The sequence below is a fragment of the Syngnathus floridae genome, chromosome 5, assembly GCF_059516105.1.
Source record: "Syngnathus floridae isolate MCC-2025c chromosome 5, RoL_Sflo_1.0, whole genome shotgun sequence".
NCBI lineage: Eukaryota > Metazoa > Chordata > Actinopteri > Syngnathiformes > Syngnathidae > Syngnathus > Syngnathus floridae.
This window is the reverse complement of record NC_142417.1, coordinates 10,084,555-10,107,257: the sequence shown is the minus strand read 5'-3', so window position 1 is coordinate 10,107,257 and position 22,703 is coordinate 10,084,555. Positions and strand designations below refer to the sequence as shown.

The following is a 22,703-nucleotide window of genomic DNA, read 5'->3' as shown; positions in this document are numbered from 1 at the left end:
ATTTGATCTACTTTTCTTCCATGTACACTGAGCATTCAGTGAAACTCGGTGTTATCTTCATGAGCTGTGCACTTGAGCTACACGGGGCAACTTTTTCTACAGGCACTATTTGTACACAAGCATCAGCAATAACCCATTATATGTCCCTTTTAAAGTTGTCTTTTTTGTATTTAAGTGTATTTAACCATTTCTGTTCACAATTGTACATCATCACGGCAACAGGTGCAAGTAGTTGCACAGACCAGAAGCAGACTTACATTCAAATTCAATGAGGATAATCCTTTGAGGATAAGTAAGGCCTCGTAAATCTACCGCTCTCCATGTCAGGACAGTCTACTGTAGTTTCTATTTCTTGGTCTTGTGTGTTAGTCTCAAGTACGTAAATCCCCAACCCCACCGTATGGTCCTCTAGCTTGCTACGTTCAGTTTTCCATGTCCGACTCTTGCCATCTCTTGATACCTTCTGACCTCTCCTTTCTTCGATCCCGTCACTCTTGAGACTCACATGGGGGGCTTTCTGTTGGAAGGTGATTGAGCATGGTACCCTGCTTCGACCCTGTCCTGCTTTGTGTGGGGACGTGTGCCTGTGTCAGGGGCAACAATTAGTGGGGCGCGTCCCCTACCATTAATCACAGACAGTGCTGGAACTCAGTTGAGACCTCGAAGCCTGTTGCACTGCTCAATAATAACTTGAGCATGGGGCATAGGCATTTCATCAGCCGCCAGTTGGGTTGAGCGTTTTTGTGAATGTGCTGTTGTTGTTTTTTTTAGTCCTTTTACCGGTTACATTACACTCACCGGCCACAACATTAAGTGCGGAGTTCAAAGAATGAGCAGCTTGGAAGAAATACCAATTGTATCCTTTTCTTTTATGCTATAGTGCAAAAGACAAGAGTCATATATCAATGTACGACTATCTGATGGCACATTATGAATATTTTGTTCTTATATGAATGAGGGGAATCTCACTATTCTTCTCATGTGCTGTCAACATGACATTACGACAAGTGAAACCATGTTTTTTTATTCTATACTATGTTGAGTCTCTTGTGTGCGACTAGTATAATGTAAACAAGGAGAATGTGAAGAACACAATGGCTGAAGTCAGCTGTGATCACTCCCACAGTGGTGCAGACCTCGCTTTCTTGCATTCAGTGTCCTGTGCTTGGCTGCAGAATTACCAACAATGGGTTTAACCTGCCATTAGAAAAGTCAGAATAATATAAGACCAATTCTAAAAGTGTATTAAAAACAAATATAAGTTGCTATTTCCTTATCATCTTGAATTCTGAACAGCACATGGCTTGTTCACCTCTGAAAGTAATCTTTAATGTGTAACCGAGGTGAGCTAAAGTAATGGGCGAGTATGTGATTCTCACTCCCCAATGCCCCAGGGAGGTCAGTGACAGCTCTTTCTTTTAGCCTCGCTGTTAACGCATTTAGCTCTCACCCGATGAGGACGACTGTGGTGGCAGTGCGTGCTAGAAGCCCAACAGTGGCTGAGCGGTGTAGGACAGCATTGTTGTGTTTGATTCCCCTTGTTTTGTCTCGAGAGCTGTCCAATTCTTTCTTTTATTTTCTGGTTGCTAACCAGACTTAAGTCATTCCGCCAAGGAATTATGTCTGCGGGAGGCTGCTGGGTGTAGATTCTGCAGACTCTACTTCAACAAAATTATTAACATATGGGTTAATAGGTATTGTAATGGCTGCAAGCAAAAAAATAAAAGTAAATATATTGACACTAATTTAAAATTACAACAGCATATATTTTTCTTTTGTCCAATTTTGGGGGGATAATCCTGTTTCGATGCAACAAGCAAATGTCCATCAGGCAGAGTGACGTTGTGATCCAAAAATATTAATTGTTCATCTCAGCGCACCATCAATGAAAGCTTGTGTGTTTCTTTGTTTGTGCAGGTGTCGCTGAAGAAAAAATGTTGTATTTGCTCAGAGAAATATAACAGAATGTGTTGAATTTCTTCACTACATTATTACTTTGGACTATTGCATCAAATTGAATTGCTGTAGGTTTCAATCCACATCCCATCTTGCAGCCATTTTTAAAATACTGTACATTAAGATTATTATTTACTATTTCATTAAGAGGAAATTCACTTTAAACTCTGCTGCACATTTTGTACTGCACATCACAAGTAACCAAGTCAAACATAATCTGGGGGATGGCGACCGTGTCTTACTGAAGGGCACCTCGACAGTAGCAAGCAAACAAATTAGCTTCTCGCCAACATTCACATTTTAGTATGCAGCGGGACTTGAACCTGGAACCTTCCGGCCCCCCAAGCCTAAACAGATGAGCTCCTGCCGCCCCATTTCTCATTTCTGCAACTGCACCGCATGCACAGGGCAAATATGAACCTGACCTCCTGTGGGAAAACGCTCCCTCATTTAGCGTCGCGCTCAGAGTGGCCCGATCGATACTGTGGCAGGATGTTAAATATTTGTCATCAGACGATCACACATTGATGAAACAAATCAATGAATGATAGGCCAGAATGAGACAGGATGGCGTGCTTGTGTAACTACTTCCTTGGGGAAAAAGCAGGGATAAGAAAGACACGAGGACAGAGATTCAGATTTGTGGCTCATGAGGGGCATAGCTGTTTCTCCACTGGGTGCTATCTGTTTAATAGATGGGGACTGTGAATAAAATGATGAATGGACTTACGAGAGGCAAAGCAGCATCAAATGAAATAGACAGCCCCGAGTTAGCTTGTTTGCATATGTGCATGAATATAACACGCATAGGAAGGTTGCTAATACATCCAGTGGCATCAAGTTATTTTAATACATTTACTTGATGTGCCCACCCAACACATCCACGCACACGAATGACCACACACACACTGCTCTGTATGCTGACCATTCTCTTACTGTCTTTATTTAATGCATAATGATTTGGGAGTGGGGAGGGGGGCTCGCTTTTTCACTTTCTCTCTGCTCCCCATGCTTTGGAATAACAAAGGAATGAAAAGCAGCCAGATGGTAGCTCATGCCTAATATAAAATCAATACACTGCCTCGAAGTGAGGAAGGAAAAAAAAAACAGGTCTTAGTGGAAGAAAAAGAGCATTCAAATATTCCAAATGCCAAAATTGCACTTTTGGGTCTCTTGTTCTTTCTCGCCCTTTCTAAATCCATTTAGCCCACACCGCACATGAGCACAGGTGGCACACATACACACTCACTCTAGCTGTAACTTTTTTTCCCTCAAACTTCGGAGTAGTCCTTGGTCTGCTTCACCGCAAGCACACGCAGATGTCAGCACATCTGATTGGGACACAAATTGAGGTAGCTTCTGGGGTGAGGTAAGAGATAGTCTTTGAAGAAGGAGATTACTAAGGGCTATTGAGAAGACATTAGGCTAATGATAATTGGCATAGTGAATAAGCACAGAGAGAAAATGAAGGCAGGAGGTCTGTGGGAGGGGACTATTTAACAAATGCAAAGAGGTGATACGTTACAAGGTAATTTGATTGACAGCCACATGTCAAAAGGTGATGTGTGTAGCTCATTGAGTTGACTGCAAGTGTTTGTTTAGTTTATGTGTTTGTGAGCGACTGATGCAAAGTGTAAGATAATGTGTTTACACGCTGGTAAAAGTGCCACTGGGTGTGTGCAAGGGCAGTAAAGTTCGTCCCATGCTGAGTGGGCGTGCTTGCTGGGTGACAGATAGACCGGGGAGTGAGGGGACACTCTGCTATTTAGCTGATAATTAAGGGGGTTTATCTTAATTTGAGCTGTTACTCCCCGTCCTCAGCTGTGATTTATGAGATGCTGGCCCAGCACTGCACCCTTGCTCTGCCCCTTAACACCAGGAACACGATCAAGATAGCTCATCTTTTCAAACATAACACCACCCACAGAGAGTCTCTGCATAGGTGCAGATTCTGAAAATCTGACAAAATAAAAATAAAAATACTTGCACACAAGCCTAGTGAGATGCTTCTGCATGGAACTGTACTTATTAATGTGGTCTGTGTCCCTAAACTTGATTTCTTCGACTACATCTCATGTGGATCCCTACAGGAGCCCTTGAGCAAGGTTCTCAAATCTAATTCACCCTAGGTGCTGGAAAGATTAGAATAATGTTGTAAAACTGGTGCGTTGTCTGAAGTTTCAAAAATGAACAAAACAACAATAAATATTGTAATTAGAATTTTGGGCCAGTGTATACTCAGTGTATGTTTTCTTATTGCTAATTTAAAGATAGTGTTTGCAGTCTTTAAAAGGGGGGCGGGGGGGATAGCTTGGGCCAGGGAGACAAGGGTGGGGGCTGTAAAGTGAGATGAGATTCAAACCTTGCTAACAGCTTGAACATTGCAGACTGCACCTTTAAGTAATGGGACCGATGTGAATGTGTCACTGGTGGTTACAGGAAATTTTTTTATTCATTGGCACAGATGCAAAAATAGATGTGATGGGCTCCATTTGGCAAGCTACATGAATAGCGCTTCCATGGTTACAGAAACAAAAACAAAAAAAATGTTTCTCAACTAAGTGAGAATCAACTTGTAGCCAAAGATCTTTTTATTGCCATTGTGCTGACAGGTCTTGGTAGTGTTGACCTGCTTAACAGGTATGAGCTTTTATTTGGCAAGAACAGGAAGCACATCACTCAGGAAGTGAGAAATTAACAATGGAGGAAATGGTAATAGATAGAAGCTTCCAGGTGAGCTACTGGTTCACAAACAAATGTGACCCAACCCAAGTTGAGCCTCATTAAACTACAGGCGAGTTTATTTATTTATTTAGTGCATGATTGCACTCATGCCGATGCAAGTATGATGACTATTTGTGCAATGTTTCTTTGGTTTTCAAGTCATTTCTTCCATAAAAGTCTAGCTGTAAAACTTGCAGTTATTTTAACATACTAATACTACCTTGCAATGCGACTTAAAATGCGGCCTGTATATTTGATGACCTACCGCCAAAGTAAAAATTGTGCCTTGTGGTTGGATTTGAATGCCTTCTGTTAAAGTGTAGTTAGTTATTGTGTGTTCAGGACTTTCTCACAAGAGAGCTTGTAATAATGGCAATATTGTTTCATTTAAAGGTATTCAACCCGAATTGAAACACCAGTCTAGTCGAGAAGAAGAGGAAAGTGCTATTGAAGTTATTCACGCTGTTGGACTTGTTCAAGGTAAGACAAAAATAACTTGACAGTCATGAAGAAACTTAATGTAGAAAATTGTCCTTTGCATTTAATCAAGGACCTGCTTATATTATGCTTTGTTTGGGCGATAATGTTTGAATAGCTAATGAAAGTGAAAATGTTGTGCTGATTAACCTACAAAAGACACAAATGTAAATGATGCCTTCAAGTTTTGTCAGGCTTTCCTTTTAAGTGACAGTTCTCTGCCAACCAATCAGAAAACCTTCCCGAATTGAGCAAAACTTTTAGGATGGAAATTGAGGAAAAGAAAAAAAAATGCAAACTGAACCAAAGTGTCTTACTTATTGTAAATTGACCTTTAGGCCTTTTTGGCGTGTGCTTGTTGTGTTCACTGCTGTGATGAGTTGAATGCTGGGATCAAATTTGCATTTGATATGTAAAGTGATTACACTAAAAGAGTCCATATCAAAAAGACACAAGTGACTGATGTCTGCTCACAGTGGTGCAGCAGCTCTCATTATTTGCCTCCCTTCTTAGTCACTTACTGGTAGCAATGAATGATAAAGGGGCTGAAGCTTTAACTTCTTGTTGGCTGACCTCAGAGAGAAAGAGAGAGGGGATTGGATTCCTGTGAGGTGGATTGACTGCAGGCAAGAGTTAACTCGATCTTCAGCTGGGCGGGGTGCAAGGGTGAAGAGGAGGCAGGGTGGTGGAGGAGAAGGGGGTTAGTGCGGCCAAACAATGCGAGCCACTGTTCTAAACCTATCACCCCCCGGGGTTACGGAGGAGAAGACATGCTGGTGCAACCTCATCTCCTCCAGTCGCCTCTCATACATAAAGGCTGGGGATTTCTCCAGTGCCTCCACTCGGATGTTGTTTTTAACCAGATGGTGGGCAGGTCCTATGGCCACCAGTGCTTTGAGCTGTGTGCTAATAATCCCACAGGTATTTTGCTGCGGGCGGGAACCTTCAAACCTCTGTCAAAATTGCAAATAGAGTGTGAATGTGCTTGTGGGTTTGTGCGCCAAAATGACGTCATTCACTTAGTCACTTTTTTTTGCTGTTGAAACTTGTTGATCTGCATTCGGGAGATGTTTGTGCGAGGAAGTTTTTTTTAAACGCTGTTGCAGGACAGCTTTAACCATACCCTTCAAAGTAGAGACAGCAATGTTTTTAAAATGCAAATAAGGTTTGTAATATGCATCAATATATGTTTGGTGAGATGTGAAATGGAAATAGGTGCACTGCTGGAAGTCCCTTTGACCCCTCAAGTGTTGTTTGTGTTTCCAAAATAGGCCTCCTCCTTTCTCTTATCTGAAATTTCCCTGGAGTAAAAAATTGAGATCGGGGCATATGAACATATTTACATGTTTCAAGTTACCTGTAGGCAGCATTTACCATGTTTACATATTCACTGTACTATAATTTCTATTTGATTCTGGATGATGGGAACTTTGGAAACTATTGCGTCTCTCGTAGTTATGCCGATTGACACCAAACTGACCTGACCACATGATTTGTTAGAATCAACATCCTGTCATGTTTATTTGCGGAGCGTTTATTTGGTAAAATGGATCATGGTCATTTGGTCGGAAAACTGTCCTTGGCGTAGCTCAAGTGAAATGTACACTGTATGACGACCACTTCACGGATACCTGCTCAAATACGGAGACCAAAACAATTCTCGCTAGTGTCAAACACCATTAAGAAATATTATAAGGGATTATATTGACTCCTTTTTCAAAGTGTGAGTTTCTGGAGGAGTGTTTTTGCATTGGTGGTTTCATTTTAGACCAATTCTCCAAATGCTGCTTCAATCTAGATGCAGTCTGGTAATTTTACCGAGGTTCACCTTTACAAGAAAAGTGTTTTAGTATGTATAAAGCCTAATCAGAGCATGAAACATCATCTGTCCCCACCGCCATCCTTAAAGGCTCTTAAATTTCACCCCTGACCCTGTCACACCCTCCTGGAGGCTCCGCGAACAACAAAAGCAGGAGATTAGGGAAATCGACAGGCTTGAGGGGATTACTGTAGCCCTTTTCATCTGGCGCTGCGTACACAGTTGACACAGTCTGTCAGCAGTACTTCAACTTAATCTAAGTGCAGTTTGCTTTTTTAATTTGTGTACATATGTTAGCCATGGTACTTAACTGTAGCAAAATCCCCAAGAATAGCACAATTTGTCAGCTCCGTCTTCAGGGACTCTTTGTTTACTAGTACAACACTCAAACGTGTGAATAATTGCATGGTACTCGGTAGAGAAATATACTTTCTGCTTTTGTTCAATATCACGTTGTCTCATATTAGCAGTGTGTTGTCTTTGAGAAGACATCAAAGAAGGATAGGAAATGGAGATCAGCGCCACGTGTCCACGGATTTGAAGGACGTTTTCATTTTTTGAGAGGCCAAAGCACAAGTTGAAGAATGCACAGTTTAACACCTATGTTTAAACAATTCCCATGCATGACCACAATGACTAACAGGTCAAAGGCTTTGTGTACACTCAACCGAGGATCAGGATATCCTACGTGAGAGCAAACACATTCACCAGCCACTTCTTTAGCACAGTACAAGAGCTGGATCAGTAAATCTGGCTCTGTGAAGATACAGTATTAATGCTCAGTCCAGTAGTCATATAAAAAAAGTACAATTGAATATCAAATCAGTAACACGCCAATATCACCAGACGTAGTAAAGGTTAAGTCACTGTATAGCCAGTAGTTTTTTTGTTTTCATGTTTTACCATGAAAAGTGGTTTGCTTTTTGGAATGTAGAATATGAGAGGCACATCAGTGACGGCTTTTGTTATTCAAAATTAAGACTTGTAATGTCATGTGAATTGGATATATAAAGTTCACATAACAATTTGATGCTGAAATTTATTTATCCCCCCCCCCAGCATTTACTCTGGGGAAAAATGGCTAATAGCCTTTTGGACACAACACACACGCACACAAACACACACACCATCACAAATCTGAGGTTAACCTGCAGAACGTATTGCATTCAAGGTTCCACTATGTATTATTCATATTATGCCTGTTGCTGTGTACAGTTCTGTACATCTGCACTGCAGCAAAATGAAATTTCTCTCATATTTTTGTTTGTAATATATCTGTCGATTAGACAAGAGGGTTATGCTCTATTTACAGCTGCATTTTATGATTATTTTAAACATTGATTAATCTGTCAAGTATTTTGACATTTTGAATTGACATGATGGAAAATGCATAAAGTACACAACATGTAAAAAACAAAAAAAGTAGTGCAAAAATGTTTGCCTGTTAGCCAAAGTAAAAACTAGATGTTTGGAAATGATTCAGCACAAAGATAATGGGGCTGCTTTTATGCAGGACGTTGGGTGTCTGAGAATATTTACTATTAATAGACTGGAATTCTGAGGATTAGGACCAACGATTGATTGTATCAAAAATAATTGATTATTTGCTAATCGACATACCTTTGCTACATTGTGCAAAGCGGCGTTTTTCCCCATCTAAGTCAGTAATTCCTTTGACAAACACCTGCACCTCTTGAATCTGTCCCACTTCCCTTGCTCTCCTTTGGGCCTAATCAACTGTCCTTGAATTGCCTTGGGTCTGTGAATCTGGCATGGAGTCAAAACCACGTCCTCGACCCTCTGCTAACAGTTAAGCCGTTTAGCTCCTAATACCAACAACAAACACTCTTTCTGTGCTGGCCCTGAGTGCGGAGCACATAGTGAGCTGCCTGTGAGAGAGGCCAGACAACTCTATAATCGGTCTCGACCCATCTGCCCTCTGCTCTCCCGTACTGAGGGGCAGGCTGGGCTCCTTGGCCCAGGGACTAAGTGGGGAAAGAGGCCACAGATGCACAGGTTTGTTCATGGCACTCCATAGTCACCTCGGCATTCATACGGTATCCATGTTCGCTGCTGAGTAAATACGCGTACAAGGCTCTTGATAAACGTGAATTTGTGGAAAGCCGGGCGTGCTTGTAAATTGATGAAATTCAGCCATGTAATTTGTTACAGTTGGGTGAATGTGCACAGAGGCGTCTTACGAGACGGGTGCTGTCACCAGTCTCACCTCCACAAGTCTCCCACTCGTACTCTGCTGTTCTTTCACACTTGCTCCTACAACACACTGGGGCTAATTTTAGTGCTTCTTGCCTGGATCCCTGCATCCAGCTGGAGGTGTCTCTGCACCCCTGCCTTGCTGAGAAGCATCACTCATGGTTGCATCCCCCACCCACCGATCCCCTCTGGGGCTTGAAAAAAGATGTGCAAGACTTGAGGGAAGGTGGTACACAGGTGCTATGGAAACAGGAGTCTCACTGATGGATGATTTTCATTCATGGCTGTGTTTGTTCTTTTCCGTTTTACCTTGTTCAATGGAGGAGATATGTTCTTCACTCTGAGCTGTGAAGAGATTGGATAAGTGCAGTCCCAGGTGGGCATTTAGCAGTTAGACGCCGGATAGTGCGATGAATGTTGTGTGAGACAGCTGTCTCACACGAGCTTAAACAACTACACAGACAGATAGAATGAAAATAAATGACACGTAATAGATGCCCGTGTCACAATATATGAATATTCTCAATCGTCTATGAGACCGAATGGGTTACTCTTCAGCTCCAAATTTCGTTTTTTGATTTAGAACTTATTGACATGTCCTCTGGTATAAATGTGTAGTGTAAAAACAAAACAATGCAGTGCAATTCATGGAGAATATTTGATTGTTCCATTGGATGTGAGCTCGTACAGAAAGGCCATTTCACTTGAAGTTGAGTGGAACGAACAAATTTATGCTTTCCTTGAATTCACTTCCTCTGTTATCACTGATCTTGAGTTTTTTTTGACCGACTGGATGTGAAACCGGAAGGGTTTTTGCCAGCATTAAACAATGATCTCAGTGGTTGCTGTGTGTGTGTTGCCTTTTGAGAGGACCAGCGCAAAGTTACAAAACAAACTGGGCAACATAACTTTTTGTCTGCCCATCCGGATTTGCTTTCTTGTTGTAGCTTTTAGGCCAAAGCCTTGGCATTCATTCAACTGCTCCAATATGCCCACTGGGGCATAAGCGGCACTATCTGTGGGACATGGATTGGACCTGGCCGTGGGCACAAATCAGAGAAGAGAAACTCTGACAGCTGAGGTCTGAGGTTCAGATTTCTGCCTCTTCCCTTCCCCCCTTTTGCTGCTTGGTAGCTTTTCTGCCTTTCCTGCTCTGCGTTCTTCTGTTGAAAGCTCTGACTGCGCTTGTTAACATTAATCTCCATGGAAGATGACAGTTGTTTCTTTTGTTTTGCTCATTCTGAGATGTGCGAAAAAATGGCGGCTCGGACTCTGCGTGTGTATGTGTGTGATTTTGGATGGAGTGGGGATGTGATTCATCATGTGGTGGTCAGGCAGACTCAACAGGCGTAACCACAGCCAGCCACACCAGGCCATCTGAGACCATGCACGGAGACCATTTCTACACGCTGACTGCCTCCCAAACGCCACAGGGAAGCTGCTGGAGTAAAACGCAAACCATGGGAGGACCGATATCACGTGTGAGCACTTGAATGCATGTATGTGTGCATGAGTGTGTGTATACAGCCCATTTCCCAGCTGCCAAATATGGACATATACTGAAGTCTGCTGCTTGTTACCACATGTCACTGCAAAAATATGATCGCAACCCAGAATAAAACAATACAAAAAAAAGAAAAGAAAACAAATTGTTGCCCAAATGTCTTACTTATTAGAAATTATATTACTTTTGTTGTCATGGTTACAGTAGGTCAAGTGGAACTTTGAAGGTTGAGCAATCCATACCAGGACCCGACCTCTAATTTGCTTGGATTTGGAAAATATGTAATTAGGAAATAAAAAGTGTATTTATACTGCATAAGCACTTTTACAATGCCCAGACTTAAATTTACTGATGAATGCAAAAGTCGTATCAGTGGTGAGGAACATTGCGATCTTGCGCAATATGCGTCGGTCTCAAGTGATGTCATACCTGATGGGTGGAGCAAAGTTCTGAGAGAATCTAGGCCAAATTACGCACAGCACGACCGCAGGTTAAAGGTTCCACTGTGAACGCAACACAATGCTGCTCACTGTCTCACTATACATAGCCAAACCTCACTTTCTGTCCTAATGGCCAAGCGGTTCCGAGAGCATTAAAGCTCTGGCTGGGTGGATCGGTGGTTGCGGGATGTTAGAACCCAAAGCAAGTGGAAGAAGTGCATTTGTATATGTCTGTCTTTCCATGGTTTGTCTAGGGAGAGCGTTTGTGGCGTATGTGCTTGTGTAACCGCGCCACTGCTCCATTACTCCATGTCTCTCTTTCTCCCCGTGGAATGAGCTGAAGGACATGTCACCACAACAGGGCACTGGATAAGACAAGCCCACATCTCTCTTTTTTTCCCTCCGCACTCTGCCTGCAAACTCCATTGTTTTTCTCCCCCTTCACACACTCTCTCCCTTTATTTTTATTATTCTGGCCCTGCAAACACAAACACATAAACAAACTCAATTAGCTAATGACACTGGCCTGGCCATTGGGTGGTCCTAATTAACGTTTACTGGCTGCCTGATGTCAGCTCTCAGGCAGTGATTAATAACTATGCACCCTACCAGTGCATCCACACTCATTCAGACACGACGTGTTGGAACCTCGGCTCAAAGATGAGGGATGCAGCTTTTTGCACATTTTGATTTTCATGTCAAAAACTCCAAATATTGCCAGTTGGAGGCAGACCAAACCTGTTTTATTTTAAACAGTAGACAGGCACCTCTGAGAGGGGAAAGCTGTGATATTATCATTAAATTCTCAGTGCTGTAAAACAGATTAGAGCCTGCAGGGAGTACATTGGAGTGGTCGGTGGTTCCGTCCAAATATTGTGCATTAACAGGCCCTGTGGAGTGCTGCTGTTTAGCTTGCAAGGGGTTAACGTGTTGAATTTGGAGACTCGCTGCGTGTGACGCACTGTCTCGATTAGGGAAAGTCTAACAGGAAAGGCAGTCTAAAAAGGTCCCTGTGCAGCGAGGGCCCAAGGTACGTTTTCTTTGGCCCTCGACTCACATATTTTGCACGTTTTTCCAGTTTTCTTAACTACAGCTCAATGGTTTTTGAATTTGCTGATTGCTCAATGGTTCCGCTTCCAATTCCGCTGCTGGAAGCTTCGGCTTTTCTTTCTATTGTGTTTGTCTTTTTTTTTTTTCTTTTTCTTGAAGCCAACATTTTTGGCACGAGTCCCATTAGCCTGCTGCTGGCCCCACTCACCTTCTGCCACTCAGATGTCCTTATTTCCCACAAGTTCAGCCGTGTTTCTTAACCGTCCCTTGAAAATCTCAGAACATTCTGATGATAAAAGATCATCGCACCTGACTCAATGTGCGTGCGCGTGTGCGTGCGTGTGTGTGTGTGTGTGAATGAGGTCGTTTGGCAGGGAGGACATAGCAGTGACAAGGCTTCATATGTTAATATGCTGCACATGTGGCTCGGGCATGGGAGGGCTGCGGTGGTCAGAATGACCCCCTACCCATTTCCACCCCATCCCATTCATCCCCAATGAATGTAGCTCTCCATTCACGCTGCTTTCACAGTAGAGGGGGGTCAGGAGGGAGGAGAAGGAGGAGCAGGAGGTGGAGGAGGGATGGTGGTCTCAGAGGGAGAGAGGTAGTCTTTCTCTTTTCCCTGGCCCAGAGAGAAGGAAAAACAATTGGTGTGCAAATGGATGCCTCTCCTTATTCCTGGTTGACTTGCCCCCACCCCCCCCGCCCCTCCATTCCCTGCTCCGTGAGTCTCTGGGACATTTAGAAAGAATAGCACAGCGGAGCAGAGGGCTATTGGCTCGGAATCTGCGTAAAATCTGAATAAACAAAAAGCAGAGGGTGTATCCTGTGGGTGTGTGTTTATACTGTTTATGTATATTTTTGTGTGCGCACGGTCGTCTGTGTAGTAGCTCGCCTGTCAAAGGAGAAAGGCCCCCAGTGTCCTCTGTAATTTTCATAGGTCACAACTGACAATGGCCACTTTGATAGGGAAGCTGTGGAGATGTAAATCAGCCAAAGGAGGGGGACAAAACAACTGTCCTCCCACAGGGCCCCAAACGCTTCCAAAAAATGGGGGAATTTAGATTTAAAAGAGTGAAGGCACAAGAGAAGAGAAAGCGCACGAAAGACAACCCTTCGGCCCCTAGTTTGATGAGTGGCGGAGGTTGTGGTGTTAAATGAAACTATTTTAAGCAGTCGTCCTCATTCCTGGGAAAGTTTGGAGCATCTTCTCCATTGCCTGGCACCTGGAGTGGGCCGCCAAGAAGCAAGACAATGGCACCCGAGTTGGTGGGTCGTCACAGCGTGGGCCTTTTAGGCACCAAACGTGGACACGCTCCCGGCCTTTCTTAATCCCATCACGGCTGCGGCCCTGAGGCTGAAAAGACCCTCTGGAGAAGGAGAGAAAGCCCCCAGCAGTCACTTTTAGAATATGCCTCTGTAGCATATGCAAATACACCCATGTGAGAATGTCTATAAAAAAAAAAGTGTGAAAGAATGAAGACAAAGATGCATGTTTGAGTTTGAGTCTTCAGTTTTTAGCACCTCACCAGAATGGAGAACATGTATGAGGTAAACTTTCTGTAAGAAATTGGAAATTAAACACTAAAATCAGTCATATGGCACTAATTTGTATTTATGAACTTGATAGTGACGAGCTTTTACTGCATCCATTAAAAAACAACAATTGTACATATACACTAGGACTTCAACTGAGGATAAATATTAGCTTGAGAGGGGTCATAGAACTCTCATTCACATCTTCAGACCAAAACCATCCCACTAAAAGAGTGAAGAGACAGAGGAGTGGACCTTTGTGCTGCAAACCTGGCTCTATTAATGGTTCTGGTCACTGACTTTGGAATGTGTATTTTTTTAAGGGGGTGGGGGGGGGGGATGTGTGATGCCTCCAAGTGTGAATGAGCAGTGAGGCGGTCAGGCAGACAGACAGTGGTCAGAGATAAGCACATGAAAGCCTTGGGGACGGCTGGTGGGAGGGAGATTGATCCATCAAAGTCTACAGACAACCTGCGTGACATTTGATGCCAAAGTGATGGGAAAAAAAAAAATGTGGGGATCCAGAATTTCGATGGCAAAATTTGGACAGTTATCCACAAAGTGCTGGCAATGCCCTTTAAGGGTTTCTCATAACATCAAAATGGAGGCTATCGTCACTCTCACATAGCTTGATGTCTATTTGCTATACTTTTGTGCTGTCAAGGAATTTAAAGTTAATCAGTCACATTAAGCAATATTTGTTTTGAACATTTCTGGAACATATTTTCTGACTGTAAATTGTGTTTATTGCAAATAAGTGAGACATGTAATCAGAGCAGGTGAGTGATCACAAAGCATATCTGTGAGTTTGGTTTTGTGGTTTAACCAACAAAATACTGAAAATTCTGGCAGACAACAGAGAAAATCAATAATGTCAAACACCAAATGTGCATTCTACTCATATTTAGATTTGAAATAGCATAAAAAATAGGAGCCGCTCAAGACACTGAATCTAACTTGCCAACCTCTTTGTCACTAAGAGGTAACTTAGTACTTTGTCAAAGATGAAACCTTCTGGCCAGTGACTTAAATATGAATCCAACATTTCTTTATTAAAGTCATTTCCTAGTCTTTTCTGTGGGGATTTTTCCCTCTCAACTGCACCCTGCTTCTGGAAAGAAATCTGTATAATTTACTAAATGTCACTTAAACTGATGAGTCTGGGTCTTTGCATCAGTGGCAGTGGTGATGCGAGTTTGGACAATGTGTGGAGGATAGACTTTTCTCAGAGCTCCTGTATTGTGGGATTGACACATTAAGACACAGAGACCTCTCTGTTCCTGATATCTGAAGAAGAGGAGCAAGGAAACGATGGAACCGGGTGAGGTGGGAGTCATGAAAAAGTGTCTTTGTGTCAGTGGATTGAAAAACAGCCCACTTAGAGTGGTCTGCCTATTAGTTGAACAAAGACAAGGGCCTGTCTCTGAAATCTGCTGCAAAGACTGCTTAGTGTGTATACTGTATCAAGGGACAGCAATAAGGATCCAGTCCTCGTTGCCTTGGACCCACATCTTCCTTCCTCCTCTCGCCTACTGTATGTTGTTTTCCCAACAGCACAATTAGAATTACTGCATAGTTAGACCGTTTCTAAAGATGAACTGTGCGATCTCTGACATCTGACTACATTTATATGACAGGACTGCCTGTTATGTCCCCCATTGACCTCATCCATCAATTTTGTTCTTCATCCCTATTGTTTCCTCTTAGCTCTCAGGGTTTCAGCGTCTTTAATTCAGCTAATGATTCTCTAGTTTGCCCACTTGAGCTTGTCGCCATACTACCACACTCCTTTATTTTTTTACGCGGACTTGCTGTCTTTCAGACCTCCGGTGGTCATGTCTACAAGGGACACAGCTGTGGCTCCATGCCCACTTGTTCACCACAAGGCAGTTTGTTGATGTCGCACACTGTTTGTCTGTGTTCCCATTTGTGAAGCGAACAACTGGCAACTCCATCGGCCATGAGAGTTATTTTGCAGGCATGTTGGGTGTGTCTCATCAGATTATGTCACAGTTTCATGATGGCCTGTAAAATTTCCGAAGTAGATGGCTGTGGTGTTTGAAGTGGCATTAACAAGGTGCAAGGACATTCGGTGTCGTGTCGTCACGTGTCTACAGGGAGTGCCTCTGAGTCAGACAACTGGTGAGATGCAGTGCGAACGAGACATATTCCGACAACGCTACGTGGAACAAACGCGCACCTACATCGGCATGAGATGATATATTCTTACTGCGAGATGTTAAGTTGATGCTGGTAGCCCAAGGCGTGGGGAAGCTTCCTGTGGTCAAGGGGAATGCAACCTCACTTGAATGCTGCCTACACTGACTCATTGACACCTGTGTTGTCGATGAACTCTGCCCCGTCAGCCTGAGGTGTGCTGTTCATCTCTCGTGCATCCTAATCACGCTGTTGATCAAATGACCTGTTGTCTGTGGGTCGGCTAGTGGAAGTCATTCCATTTCCTCCTTTGATGAGGTCGGATTTCTGCCGTTGTGAATGAAGGAATTTGACGCAGTCTCCGAGTATGTCTTCACACTTTTTGTATCAATGTGATTCTCTCTGCTTTTTGGTGATTTAGTCAATGCTAGTGTTGTAAATATTTACATGGGAAAGCCGGAAGGTTTTTATTCCAATCAGGCTTTTAATCCGAATAAATAGTATGTCCATGTAAACATAGCCACTAATGCTAAACCATAGCTCACAACCGTACAGTGTGAAGTGTATACTTTCACAGTCAAAATCTAAATCGCTGGCAAGCATTTGTTGTAGGAGGAAGTGCCACCGCAATCCAAACATTGAGCTTTTTGGCACAGACTCCGTTTTAATGTTTGTAGGACAGAATGGATTAGTTCAAGGAATGTTGTGCCAGTACCACTAGTGTACATACTCTAAGGGCTTTTGGTCTAGACGTATCTAAAAAAGGATAGAAGCAACCATTTGCCTTAAGAACAGGTCTTGTCGAGACATAATCAAAGACAGTAGGAGACTTATTTTAAGCAAGTACCAAGATCACGTGAAGTAAAGCGACAGACACTGCATCGCACTGCTTCATGGCGCGAAACCGTTCTGTCGGGAGATGTCCCAGCCAATGTCCCTCACCTCATTTACATCTCATCCCTTTTTCTGACTGCATCTTTCCTTCCCATCAGCCATTATTTAAGGCCGGCAATGGAACTAATGCAAGGGTGTACCAAGGACAACAAAGGCCGAGGGAGTTAGAGAAAGGGAAAGTCAGATTTTTCTTCTATAATGGCCGTACAGAACATCATGTGCACTTATGCATGTTGTACTTTGAGTAGCTGCCCTTTATGCTCATAGATTTTCAGATGATGTTAGGAAAGAATCAATGCCAAACATCCAGTACCCAGGAATGCAAGTCCATTGGAGGAAATCTGCAGTTAGATAGTATTGGGAAATAGATTTTCCAAAGACACCCCACTCCCCCCTTCCTCCTTCGCAAGCTTTCTCTTCAATACTCACTCATTACTTCATAGTCAACAGAGAGGGAGAGAGAGAGGCGAAGAAAATGTGAATCCATGTGTGTATATGTGCACGCATGTGAAGGTGTTTGTTTAATTTCAAGTGTTTGTGTACGCCTCCAGGTGTGCAGCCACGGAAAGGTGTGCAATGCCCATCCCACATTTACATCAACAACACATTTCCCAGAAAACTTTTTTTAGCGCTAAAATTCCATACCTGTGCAGACATGTGTAAACGGACACAAGCAGGCACACATGCATTCACGCACACATGCACACATTTCTCATCATGTGTGATCCCCTTGGGCATTTGGAGAAAGGTGTTTGGGCCGCCACTGGCCTATCTCCAGCTCTACACAGACTTCCATCTTATTCCCTCCAACTACTGTCTTCAACCTGCATCCTTCATTATTATCTCTTCTCATTCTCCTTGGCTTCCTCGCTTTCCTCCTCCATGAGTCCTCTTGGCCTCGCTATCTTTTCTGTCCTTTACTCATTTCTCTCACCCTCTCATTCCCTGCATCCATTCACTCCTCTCCCACAGACCTCTCTATCTTCTCCCTCCCTCCCTCCTCCGTTCCTTCTTTCTCTTTTTTTCTCTCTATCCTTCTCTGACTCTCTCTACCTTCCCCTCGCCGCTAATTCTTTCAGTCGCTCTCTCGCTTGCTTCACTCTGCAACAATAAATTACACACAAACTCATTGTACATCTCTTTGTTCTCCTCACCAGATAATTCAATTAATTTGAGCTGGGCTCTGCATTCTGAATGATGAATGCATTGACAATACAATTAAACAGGGCAGTGCATTAAACCACTCGGAGCAAACTCCCATACATGCACTTCACGGACTGCATACTTGCTTAGAACAATGTTTCTGCATGGCCATGTGGTGAAAAACAATCCCCCCCCCCTTTTGCTTGTTCATGGCCCGGGTCTGAGTGCAAATTTTAACACAGTTGCAAAATCTCCACCATGCAGTACTGTTCTGCCCAGTTGGGTAAACATAGTAAGACGTTTTTATGATTTCAATTGGAAAGGGTAAGTGACATGTCACAGCAATAGTTGACTAGGACAAAGGGAGTTGGACAATATAAAGACAAGCTAAACACTCGGGTTAGGGGTTTAGCATTTGGCGAAAATACTCTCCAAGGATGACATCAATGTGTTGCTAAGACTTGTGATTCACTAATCCATTCCATAACAACTAAATTGCGTATCTTGACTCTCATTAATTCTCAAACGCTGAAGATTTCATTCCACAATGGGGCAGATGGAGAACTGTTTGTTTTGGGTTTACAGTAAAGCACACAGAGGTGACCTTGTAGTCCTTGGAGCCATAGGTGGGTGGCTTTACCCAACTCCTCCATCTATCTCTGTGCCAGTGACTTCCTACGGTGTGATTAATGTTTGCCCAACAACATCCGGTCTGCATACTCTCACTCTTTGCTGTCAAGATGAGAGGTTATTGTCAGTCGTTGATCTGCATTGTGTTCAAAGAATAATTTGATCTGTATTTTAATGTTTTATAATCAAAATCCTCTGGGATAAGGTTTGGAGTGATATGTCAGGATTATGATCAAGACCAAGGGCGGGGTAAGAAGAAGAGATAAGAAAGCAAGATGTGTAAAGAAAGTCTAAGCAGAATTCTGCAAATGTTTTCATTTCCTTCTTTAAGCGTATAAGAAAGAGATTTACACCGCGCTGCACATTGTACCCGAGCTGAGCATCCACTTTAAATGCTGTGGGATTGTGGGGAGGCAGAAGGTGATTAATGTGGCGTGTGTAAACAAAGCCCTTCAAACAAAAGCGAGAGTGTAAAGAATAGAGATAAGGCTCGACTCCAGTCAAGTTTGGCATCATCCCTCTTCCACTAACGACCTCTACTGTCGCTCAGTGATGGCGAGGGCAGCGAGGATGGGGCAGGCGAGGTGGGGGCACTTCAAATAGAAAGAAAAAGACTAAAAGGAGCCCTGACATGCACATTCATTCTTTAATGAAAGAGATAATTGGGAGTGGAACCAACCTGTCTTCATTCTTTGAATAAATAAAAATGCATGACCTGTCCTCAGTATGGACAACGCCATTACTGATTTTATTTGAACAGACCACTTGTTATTGTGCCATGTTGAGGTTGAAATGAATTGCTTAGAGATAAATCTCGCCTCCTTTGTGGGGTGGAAAATGTCATATGGAAAACGTGTCAGATACAGTATATGTGGTCAAATGTAGTTGCGTTATACATTTGCAAGGTATGCTCGCAGTTGCAGGCGCAGACATTGAACATTCTTCAAATGATTATGAACACGTCGGTTAAAAAAAAAAAAAGACCATAACTACAGACCATCTGTTTTATTTTTATTATGCTACCTGTCTCTATTAGAGTGGCGGCTAACTGGAACTTAAATCAGTTCTCTTTAGGCAGGACTGCTTGCCAGTCAATTACAAAAACACATTGTCACTCACATTTACACCCCTGCTCAATTTAGAGCTTTCATTAACCTAAGAAGCCCCGTCAAGGAATATTAGCGGGCCGAGTTTTGGTCCCAGTACCGCCCTGCAAACATCACATTCGGACCTCCTGACTATGAGATAGACAAGACCACTATTCCTCCATATTGCCTTTGTCAGGCACATTGTTATTTCAGAGTTTGTCTGTGACCAAGTTTGGAAACAACCATGACAATATTTAAATCATAATGAATAAAGAACTAAAAGAAAGCATACTCTGTCTTGCATAAGCATCGTGTAAATATTGAGATCTCTTTTTTGGGGTTTTGTCTAAATTTGGTTTTGTTTTTAAGTTAATAAACCATGAATCAAAATTTATTGAACATTCAAGGGTTTTGTCCCAATAGAATTAATATTTACACCCTTGGATTCATTTTTCTGTGCGTAAATTAACAGTATACACATTCTGACATCACCACATTGTTTCTTGACTAACTTAATTGAGAGTGTGTGAGTGTTCTCCACTTGATTTGCTACCAGCTTCCGTGTAACATGGAATACATTTAGTACAAACAATAAATAAAAGAGCCCCATGTAAATTAACAGCATCAGTTGAAAGCACGTTCACTTGCACTCCCCTACGTAATGGTCTCCTACAAGGCTTGAGCTAATATATTTGACAAAAGTGCTCCAATTAAACAGATTGATTTCTTCCAATGATGTAAACACGCCTTGATCAAGACGGGCTTGTTCACTGCCGATTTATGAATTACAGCTTTTCAATTTGTGGCAGAGCTTTGTGTTTATTTAATGAGATAATGGAAGGGAAGGCATATGTCCTCCCCAACAAATACTTTAGATAAGCCCAGTTCGACTCCCCCCTTGCCTCATCCAACCCCCTATCTGTGGGGCAGGCGAGGTCATACCGTAAGGCATCTCTCACCGCATAGTAATGATACTAAATCATTGGAAACACATCATGTCACACCTAATCCCAAGCATGTGCATTCTGGGAGATTGAAATGAAGAGGATGAACAAGTCAGGAGCTTTCTTTTTTGAGTGAACATGGTCAGGTTGTCAGTCGGTTCTCAGTTTCCAACCTTCTTGTGCAGTCGTGTCAACTATGGCAGGTTCAGCAGTGGGTCAAGGAGAGGGGCTAGCAGCCATCTTATCGTTCGCGATCATAAAACACTTCCTGGAGGAAAGGGTCGACTGCTTGTGTGCATCCATGCATCTATTAGGTCAGTGCTGAGCAATGCTGTGCGTGTGAGTAAAACATACCAGCCGTATTCCAGCATTCCACTCCACCACAGATTGTTAAATATAATCTTTTAGATGACCAAGACTGATTGATAAGGATCTGACATTAGTGATCATTGGATTGTGGCTGTTGCACCGTTTGGCTGCGTGCTTGGTGTACAGTTTCGGAAAAATCCACATGTGCTGACTTGACGGCTTTTGTGGTAATGAATATGTATTCCCCCCTCCCCTCTTGTCACAGTGTTTACATTTAACATGTCATGTTGTCATGGTGCCCGTGCATGTCAGCCAGCTCCATTTGAGCGAACACACCAACCCCGCGTTCACCCAGTCCACTGTACACTGCTCCCTTGTATCCTAGCAACTCCCCCTGTGCCTGCGGCTGGCTGTTACCTTTCTGTCTGGACCCGTGATTTCTCCCAGTTGGAGTGAGGTTACATTCATGTGTGATGTGTTTTTGAGAGCCCCCGCCACCCCCTTCCCAAGCCTCCTGCTCCTCCTTCCCTTTTGCCCCCTCCCTTGTCCGCTGGTGCTGCAGGGATGTTACGTGCAGCCAAGGCCTTGCTGTCGAAAAGCATCGGTTCAGATTCCTATTTACGCTCACCCCAAAGGCAGTGGCTCTTTGAAACAGGGAGAACTTGAAAGGGTGGGATCACAGCAACTGATCAGTGCAGGGGCTCTAACAAGAGAATCCTATTTGAGGTGGTCTGGGGATGAGATGGAAAAGACAAAAAGGAAAGAGAAGTGAAAACGGCTACAGATGGGAGTGAAATGTTTTGATGGGCAAAAGGCGGTTAGTTAAAGAAAAAAAAAATCGTCCAAAGCCACCAGCTAGCGGAATGTTGCTGATGGCTCCAATAAAGGAAGTGGAGGAACAGTAGCAATCCAAAACAACGCATGCATTTTAACACTCTGCTACAGTAGGAACGGAGCAGAGTACTCGGTGGCAATGGACATTTTCAACACTTCATTCACACCAAAGAGCCACTTCAATAATTCATCAGTCATTCCAGGCTCACTGCCTGTGTGCAGCGGGCTCGCAGTTTTCAACAGCCTTCAAAACTTCGTGTCACACAATCATGTGCACTTGCATGCACAAGCAAGCGCACATTTCGGATGGATTTGAAAAACGAAGTCATTTGAAAAAAAATCACCATTATTCAATTCAAGATTCTTTTCTACCTTCTGAAAAAAGTCAGCTATAATACTGTTAAGAACAAATGTGATGCACATTTTCTATGCTCGAATTGCAGGGATTTGCTGGAGTCTAATAGCAGCCCAGTGTGACCCTTTAATAACCCTTGATATGACTACTCAGCAGCACAGTGCTCACAGTCTGAAAGGGAGGCCTTAGAGGGATTTCTGGCAGGGCAGTATTCAGCCCAGTTTGGAAAAGTGAGGTCATTGGAGTGTTTTTCTTGATGATGTACGCTACGAGTGTTTATGTGCCTGTGTGTCTTTGCAAGTGTGCGGGCTTTCGTGTGCGTGCTGTATTTTTCATTGTGCCGGGGGGATACGGGTTGTGAAAGGCTAATTTGGGTTTAAGGGCACTGGGCCCTTGCCAGACGCACCAACCCGTCTCATATGCCACCATCTACATCAACACATGCACTAATATGAAACGAGCCCCGCTGCCATTGCCTTCTTCGGCACCGCCATTCGTTCATCAGCGAATTTAGCGATGGGACACACACTTTACAACCTATTTAGAGCCTCATTGAACGGCTCATTGCCTCTGATACCTTGCAATTAAGCGTTTATTTTGCTTGGTACCTTATTATACATTGACGTTCT

The 22,703-nt window shown here is 43.1% G+C and overlaps 1 long non-coding RNA gene across 3 annotated transcripts in view; it reads left to right on the top strand.

Moving 5' to 3' along the window:
- Positions 1-4,624: 4,624 nt before the first annotated feature.
- LOC148398067 (uncharacterized) overlaps positions 4,625-22,703 on the top strand; it is a 188,663-nt gene continuing 170,584 nt past the window's right edge. For all 3 annotated transcript variants that reach the window (XR_015858638.1, XR_015858637.1, XR_015858636.1), the window contains exons 1-2: positions 4,625-4,750; positions 5,074-5,160. This is a non-coding gene — a long non-coding RNA (uncharacterized LOC148398067). The remainder of the gene's footprint in view (positions 4,751-5,073; positions 5,161-22,703) is intronic.